Here is a 9251-nt window from a genome sequence, read left to right on the forward strand (position 1 = left end):
CTACACACAATCTGAGATCTTTATTCTTCTTCTTTACAAATATTACAGAGACTTCTATGAAAGTCTGTGAAGATCAGATGAAGTCATTCTTCAGATTCTTCTTTATATAGATCTGCAAGATCTCTGTCTCATAATAAGAGAGCTTATAGACTGATTCTCAGAAGAGTTTCTACTCTTCTATTAAATCTATTATCAGATTCTTCTTACAGTGAGAGAGAAGCTCAGCTGCCTTTACTAAGCTAAATATCTCTGCAAGATCTCAGTATTTCTCTGATATCTGAAGCTTGATTTCCATGATCACAAGATTCTCAGACACTTGTAAAGTTATTATATAGATGAGCTTGTCTTCTCTAATCAACTCTACAGTATTAACTGATTCTATCTTCATAAGTAAGTCTGTCAACACTGATTAGAAGTATAAACCTGACTTATAGACAGCTATGTGTGAATTGTGTCTTTAAAGTCATACAAGTTTCAAGTACATATCATCTGCAATGTCTGTAATAATCACAGTTTCTGCAAATCTTCTTCAGATTTCAGAGAGATCTTGCAATTCAAAGATAACTCTTACAAGTCTCTCAGCTCTCAGATCTGAGTTCTCACACTCTGCTTATTATAAGAGCAGGTTCTCAGTCTTCATCTTTCAGCTCATATACTTCATGACTGTTTTCTTGGGGGGGGCAGATGACCTGGAATTCTGAGTTCATTAATACTTTTCATACTTGTGAGATAGCAGTACTGCAGTGCAGTCTCTTCTCATAAGCAAGTATTTTTTATCAGAGAAGTAACAGATTCAGGTGTCAGCTTCAAGACTCTTAAAAAGGCTATTACTGACTCTGTCTATAACTTCTCAAATTCTCATTTTAATTTATTCAGACAGTTGCATGGAGATATTCTGATTTAGAATAGATAAAGCAGAGTTTCTTTTTCTTAATCTCTCTGTTATATACTCTATTTATAAGAGCTTGTAAGACTCTTTCTCTCTGCTCAGTAGTCAGACATAAATCTCTCTATATCTTATTATCTTTTTCTGACAAATCTGTTCTCTATTATTCTGACTCTTACAGAGCTGATTAATAATCTGCTCTTCACAGATCTATGACTCTTACAGTGATTTATAAGCAGTGAATGAAAGTTATCAGTTTCTTCAGAGTTAAGAACTTAGAGTCTTACTCAATGAGCTTATTCTATATATCTTTATTCAGTCTCTTCATAAATATTATTATTCAGATCTTATTTCAGAGCCCTGTTTTCACAGATCTCAATTCATATCATAATTTCATGAAGTATTATAAGTAGTCTTCATCAGATTTCTCATCTCTTTTTCTAATATTAGTAATCATAGCTCAGATGTTCTCTGTTCAGCTCACAGAGTCTTTTAACTTACTCTCTAGATAAGTTTTAAGAATAGATTAGTGAGATCTCTTATAATCATTCTCTAAATAATTCAGTCAGTTCTTGACTTCAGTGTAATAGAGGTCTGTTATTGTATAGATGACAGCTTCTTTATCTTTTATATCACACAGCTGAGCTTGTAAGTCAATTTCAAATACAAACTTATAAAAGCTTTTATAGATTGTGATTCAATAAGTGATCTTAAGTGATTACAGCTTAAGAAAGTTTCTTTTCAGTTTATAAGTATCTCTGAAGATTATGTCTAAAGACTCAGTTCAAGAGTGTTTACAGACAGTAAGCATTCTTTGTAGAAAAATAGCTTGATTTTATGAAAGATGCTCAAGAATGTTCTTTACTGAGATTGATTCATTTGTGAATTTGAAGAATTTCTCTGTTATAGATACAGAGAATAGTATTCTGTAAGTAATTGATAAGTTCTCTAAGACTTCTTCTACAGAGATTATTCATGATTCAGATAACTGCTTCTAAGTGTCTGTAGTAAAGTTTGCAGAGATTGAAGTATATAAGTTTCTAGTTCTTTCAGTTATAACAGGCAGTTGCTGACTGACTGAGCTTGAAATGTAAGAATAAGTGCTCACAGACAATTATTTAAGTATTTACAGCTTGACATGATATGTACTGTTAACTACTAAAAGTATTCATGATAGAAAGATAAAATGTAGAGATTAAATATATAATAGTATTCAAGCTGAGTTATAAATAGTATTCGCGAACTCCAGTCTATATAGTTGTGTGTAGTCAAGAGCTGCTAGCTTTATTAATTACACAAGAGATAGAAATAGAGGTAAAGAATCCGTGAGAAGCAGGATTTCTTACAGCAGTGTTGATATTCTTTGTATACAGTTATTATATAATTTATATCAGAGATACATGCAGAAAACAGATCTTTATTACTAGAGAGAATAATTGCAGTGATTCTCTGTTTTTATATTATAAAGATAAGTTATTCTTATTTCTTTCTTCTCTCTTTTCTCTTCTTCTTCAACTTATCACTAAATTCAAGCTAATATGAAAACTATTAAAACACTTCTAGAAACTCTCAAATTGAAGAGTATAGACTAATCAAATTTTAAATACAGAAGAATTAAATTATATTCAATATTACTAATTATTTATTCTCTCTTAATAAAATCACAGTCACATCTTTCTCTCTCTCTCTTAAATAAAACATGATCTGTGAAAAGCAAGTATCACATCAGATTATAATGATTAATACAGTCTCAGTACACAGAACTGTATATATACAGTGCATGCTAAACTGAGAGACTGTATAAGTTGTAAATCAGTATCAGCATCTCAGAGAGAGCTGTGCAGTGTGAGAAAGCTGCAACTCTCAGTTATATACACAGAGAGTGAATCATTACAGTAAGTGTATATATATTGTATGAAAGTAATGCTTTTTAATAACACTCAGTCTCTGATATTATGAAAATAGAGTCTCTTCATGAGATCTGTTTTTATCAGAAGTCAGAGAATCTTATATTTCTCAAGATTATCTTCACTTATCTTATCTATGAAATCAATGAGAGAAATCATTAATTTCAGTATTCTGCTCTTAATACTATTCAAGTGACAGCAGAGTTCATTCTGATCACACTTTTTAAGTGTATGTTTTCTAAATATTCACATTTATACAGATATATACTGATTATTTATTAGATGATATTAAGATAATGACTTATTACAGCTGTGTTATTCTCACTATGAGAAATACATAATTGATAATAAATATTATAAAGACTCTGAGAAGTGAGTATTTTAAAGATACTGCAGCTCTGTGATCTTGATTTTTTATATTTTTATATTTTATTTTTTTCTTTTTCTTTTATTTTTTTTTATTTATTCTGATTTTTTCTTGTTTTTGTTTTATTTTTTGTTTTTTGTTTTTTTTTTATATTTTATATTTTTTTCATAATTAAAATTATATGAATTATGATCTATATTCAGAAAAGTAATAATATTTGATAATACTCTTTATTGAATTTTCAATAAATGAGTACTATGTTATAATATTATGTAAGTGAGAAGTGATTTCATAATCTCATTTAATGTTATTCTCAATAATGAGATCAGAATGAAAATGTGACTAAGAATTTAAATATATTCTTTATTCAGAACTAGATTTTTATTTGAAAAGTGAATCTGAGATCTTTAATATTTGAAATAACATAATTTGAGATCAATGTGATAAACATAAATTATGATCAGAAGTAATGCTTTTAGATAACATAATAACTATAAAGTTTGATTCTGGTCTCAGACACGGTCACACAATTAGTCTATTGCATAGTGGTATAAATCACTGTCTATCATGACCTTCATATTATACATGTTATTAATCACAGTAGATATAAGAATCACATTCATTATCATTTTCTCTTTAAATTGTTATTATCTGATCTCTTCAAGCTTCTGTTTACAAATTTGAATAGAAGCTAATCTTTTCTCTGTTTCACTGAGATATTCTCATAGTTATTCTCTGAATCTTTCTCTAATACAATGTGATTGATGTGAACAGGTGCTGATTCATTCTTTAAATAAGAAGACACTGATCTTTCTCTTGAATATGAAGATATATAGGTTAATTAGCAGTTAAAAGCAATGTGTTCTAATCAGTTACAGTTGATATATACTCTATATTAATGTCAATCAGTGACTTCTTCAGAAGTGATCTCAGAGACTCAGAAGTCTGTTCAGACAGTGAAGACTCTTACTTATATATAGACATTTGAGTCTATTCAATTCATAGCATCTGCATTATTGTTATTTCTCAGTGTGAGTGTATAAGTCACTGAGATGTAACATCTTCTGCCACTGTTCTGTATATTCTTGAGCTTGATAAGACAGTCATTCATTGTCTGAAGCTGTGTGCAGAAGCCTTCATAAGTTGAGTCTTTGTCTATGCTTATAAGAGTCTGTAAGAGTTTAAAAGTCAATATCTTCTTAAGCATGCTAATCTTCATTCAATTCTCTTAAGACTGATCACCTGCTTCTAGAATCTTGATATTAAAGTCAGAGATAAATGTTATAAGAGAAATGTTTCTATGTTAAGTAATCTGTAAATAAATTTAATACTTTATGTTGTATAAACAGTGTATTAGAAACAAGAATATCAAGATATTTCATAATATTTATCAGATATATAAAACACTGATTCACATGCTTTTATTCAGAGATGTTCCTTCCCCCACCATACAATTCTTCAATCATTTATTAATGTGTCAAACTTGATTAATTATTCAATCAATGAAATCTTCATTTATACTTAGTTTCACAAGCATTTTCATTCTTCATGATGAGTAGAGAGTGAAATCAGAAGTATTGAAATATATAGAAGTATCTAAGCATTCTTTCAGTACTTTTATATTTAATTCTGTAGATGCTGAAATTGCATGAGTTTCTTATTATAATAATTATTGAATCTCTTCATATTGATATTATTGAGTTGCATGCATATCAGCTATTTATTATTATTATAGTTTCAACATTACTCAGAGTCACTGTAACACTGTGTCTATACTTATATTTAAAAGTTTCATATTATCATTAAACATGATTATATCAATTGTTGAATGTGTAATTGTATGAATATCTTATATATCTGAGTATTAGAACTCTCAGATCTTTTACTGATATTCTCTTATAAAATCTTATTCTCTTTATAAGATCTTGTTATAGAGTCAGAGTAACTGATAAGCAAGCTTCTATCTAAGAACTATCTGAGAACTCAGTGTCTGCTTATCTGTGTTTTCTCTTTCTTATACATTGTTACATGTTCAGATATCTCTTGATAAATAATTATTTCTGATGAGAAGATGATGTATAAATAATTATTTTCTAATAAGAAGACAATGAATGTTTTTATAGTGTAAGAGGCCTACACTGAATAGATCAGTATAATATTATAGGTCTTATATAACAAAGATAAAAATGTTAAAGAAGAAAGAAAAGAGAAAGTATGAGAATCAGTAATTGAGATGAATATTTATACACGTATGTGATGAAGCTTCAGAGTGGAAGAATATACACATGTTCATAGCAGCTGAGAATCAGTGATTGAGAATGGCTGAGAATCAGAGTGTATGCATTTATAGCGGCTGAGAATTGGCAATTGAGAATGGCTGAGAATCGGAGCGTACGTGAAATCTGTGAAGTGTAACAGAATAGTCTATATAATTGATCGGGCGCAGCCTGCCACAATCAGCTCTGTAGTTGAAATAGAGATCTTTATTAAATCTTTTTTAACATTTCTTTATAGTAAGTGAAGAATCAGAATACTTGAAATTCTTCTTTACTTTCTCTGTACTGAAGTTATTATAGTGCTGTTTAGATCTTATTATTAATTATTTAGAAAAGATCTTATTAGTCTTTTTCTCAGAGAATTGATTATTTAAATAGATTTAAAAAGTCAGGTTAACAAGCTCAGTGCAATTGATTAATAAACTCTGATATTATAATATTATTATCTGCATCTTATAAGTCAGCTTTATAAGATAAAGCTATGTTTTTAATTAATCTAAATTATCAGTTAATTTCTCTCAATATTCTTTAAATCTTATATTGAAATTGAAAGAATTCTTATCATTTTATTAATATAATAAGTTGAATTACTATACTACTATGAAGCTGCAGTTATAATAATCTTTAATTTAATTTAGTAGAAAGTTCTTGAATTCTTCTTAAGTTATAATAGTATTAATACACTCAAGCTCTCTCTTCTTGTAAGAAATCCCGCTTCTCGCGGATTCTTTACCCCTATTCCTATCTCTCGTGTAATCAATAGGGCTAGCGGCCCTTGGCTACACACAACTATATAGACTGGAGTTTGTGAATACTATTTACAACTCAGCTTGAATACTATTATATATTTAATTTCTACATTTTATCTTTCTACTGTGAATACTTCTAGTAGTTAACAGTATATATCATGTCAAGCTGCAAACACCTGAATAATCACCTGTAAGCACTTATTCTTATATTTCAAGCTCAGTCAGTCAGCAACTGTCTATTATAACTGAAAGAACTAGAAACTTATATACTTCAATCTCTGTAAACTCTACTGCAGACACTCAGAAGCAGTCATCTGAATTATGAATAACTCTTATAAAAGAAGTCTCAGAGAACTTATCAATCACTTATGAGATATTATTCTCTGCATCTATAACAGAGAAATTCTTTGAACTTATAAATAAATCAATCTCAGTGAAGAACATTCTTGAGCATCTTTCACAGAACTAAGCTATTTTTCTACAAGAAATACTTACTATCTGTAAACACTCTTGAACTGAGTCTCTAGACATGATCTTCAGAGATACTTATAAATTAAAAAGAAACTTTCTTAAGTTATAATTACTTAAGATCACTTATCAAATCATAATCTATAAAAACTTTTACAAGTTTATATTTGAAATTGACTTACAAGCTCAGCTGTGTGATATAAAAGATGAAGAAGCTGTTATCTATGTAATAACAGATCTTTATTACACTGAAGTCAAGAACTGACTGAATTATCTAGAGAATAATCATAAGAGATTTCACTGATTCATTCTCAAAATCTATCTAGAGAATAAGTTGAAAGACTTTATAAGTTAAACAGAGAACATCTGAACTGTGATTATTAATATTAGAAAAAGAGATGAGAAATCTGATGAAGACTACTTACAGCACTTCATAAAATTATAATATGAATTAAGATCTGTGAAAACAGAGCTCTGAAACAAGATCTGAATGATAATATTTATAAAAAGACTAAATAAAGATATGCAGAACAAGCTCATTGAGTAAGACTCTAAGCTCTTAACTCTGAAAAAACTGATAACTCTCATTCATTACTTACAGATTACTATGAGAGCTATAGATTTATAGAGAGTGAATCACTGACTGACTCTGTAAGAGTCAGAACAACAGAGAACAGATTTATTAGAAAAAGATGATAAGATATAGAGAGATTCATATCTGACTGCTGAGCAGAGAGAGAGAGCTTTATAAGCTCTTATAAACAGAGTATATAATAGAGAGATTAAGAAAAAGAGACTCTGCTTTATCTGTTCTAAATCAGAATATCTCTGTGCAAACTGTCTGAATAAACTAAAATAGAAATTTGAAGAGTTATGAACAGAGTTAGTAACAGTCTTCTTAAGAGTCTTGAAGCTGATATCTGAATCTGTTACTTCTTCAATGAAAATACTTGCTTATGAGAAGAGACTGTACTGTGATACTACTATCTCACAAGTATAAAAAGTATTAATAAACTCAGAATCTCAGATCACTGTGATGTCTCTAAAGCTTATGAAGTGAATGAGCTGAAAGATGAAGACTGAGAATCTGCTCTTATAATAAATAGAATATGAGAACTCAGATCTGAGAACTGAGAAACTTACAAGAGTCATCTTTAAATTACAAGATCTCTCTGAAATCTGAAGAAGATTTGCAGAAACTGTGATTATTACAGACATTGCAGATGACATGTACTTGAAACTTGTATAACTTTAAAGACACAATCACACATAGCTGTCTGTAAGTCAGGTTTATACTTCTAATCAGTGTTGACAGACTTACTTATGAAGATAGAATCAGTTAATGCTGTAAAGTTGATTAGAGAAGACAAGCTCATCTATATAATAACTTTACAAGTGTCTGAGAATCTTGTGATCATGGAAATCAAGCTTCAGATATCAGAGAAATACTGAGATCTTGCAGAGATATTCAGCTTAGTAAAGACAGCTGAGCTTCTCTCTCACTGTAAGAAGAATCTGATAATAGATTTAATAGAAGAGTAGAAACTCTTCTGAGAATCAGTCTATAAGCTCTCTTATTATGAGACAGAGATCTTACAGATCTATGTGAAGAAGAATCTGAAGAATAACTTTATCTGATCTTCATAGATCTCTGTGAAAGTCTCTATGATATTCATAAAGAAGAAGAATAAAGATCTCAGATTGTGTGTAGATTATCACAATCTGAACTTCAAGATAATAAAGAGCTGCTATTCTCTGTCTCTAATTAAGAATGTAATTAACTGTCTTACAGAAGCTGTTATATTCATACAACTAAATATAATCAATGTATATACATGGCTGTGAATATAGTCTGAGAATAAATAAAAGACTGTCTTTAGAACTGCACTGAGATTATTTAAATATCTAGTGATGTCTTTTGATCTGACTAATATCTCTGCAGCATTTCAGTCTTTTATTAATAAAACACTTTATATATATCTGAATATCTTTATAATAATATATCTGAATAATGTGATGATGTACTCTGTGAAGAAGAAAGAACACACTGAGCATATATGAAGTGTATTGAAGATCTTAGATGAGACAGAACTGTATATTAAGCTTATAAAGTATAACTTCAGTGCTTACTGAATTAATTTCCTAGAATATATAATCACTGTAGATGATATTCAGATGAAATCTTTATAAGTTAAGACTATTCTATCATGACTGAAGTTAACTAGTATTCATGAGATTCAGATCTTTCTGAGCTTTGTGAATTTCTATAGACAGTTTATCTTTATATTTATGAGAATCTTCTTGACTCTTACAGACATACTGAAGAGTGAAAATAAGAAGAAATTATTTCATAAACAGAGAATGAAAAGATTGTTGAGAAGAAAGAACTGTAAGAACTTTCTTATCTCAGAAGCTCACAGAGTCTTTACAAGATTAAAACAGATATTTATAAATACAGTGATACTATTTCACTTTGATTTCTTACTCTTAATCAGATTAAAGACAGATATCTTCTTTTTTATAATTTCAGAAATAGTCTTATAACTATAGTCAAATGAGAACTAGGTTTTAATAGCCTTTTCTCACAGAAGATGCAGA

Source organism: Blastomyces gilchristii (assembly GCF_000003855.2).
Source record: "Blastomyces gilchristii SLH14081 genomic scaffold supercont1.4, whole genome shotgun sequence".
NCBI lineage: Eukaryota > Fungi > Ascomycota > Eurotiomycetes > Onygenales > Ajellomycetaceae > Blastomyces > Blastomyces gilchristii.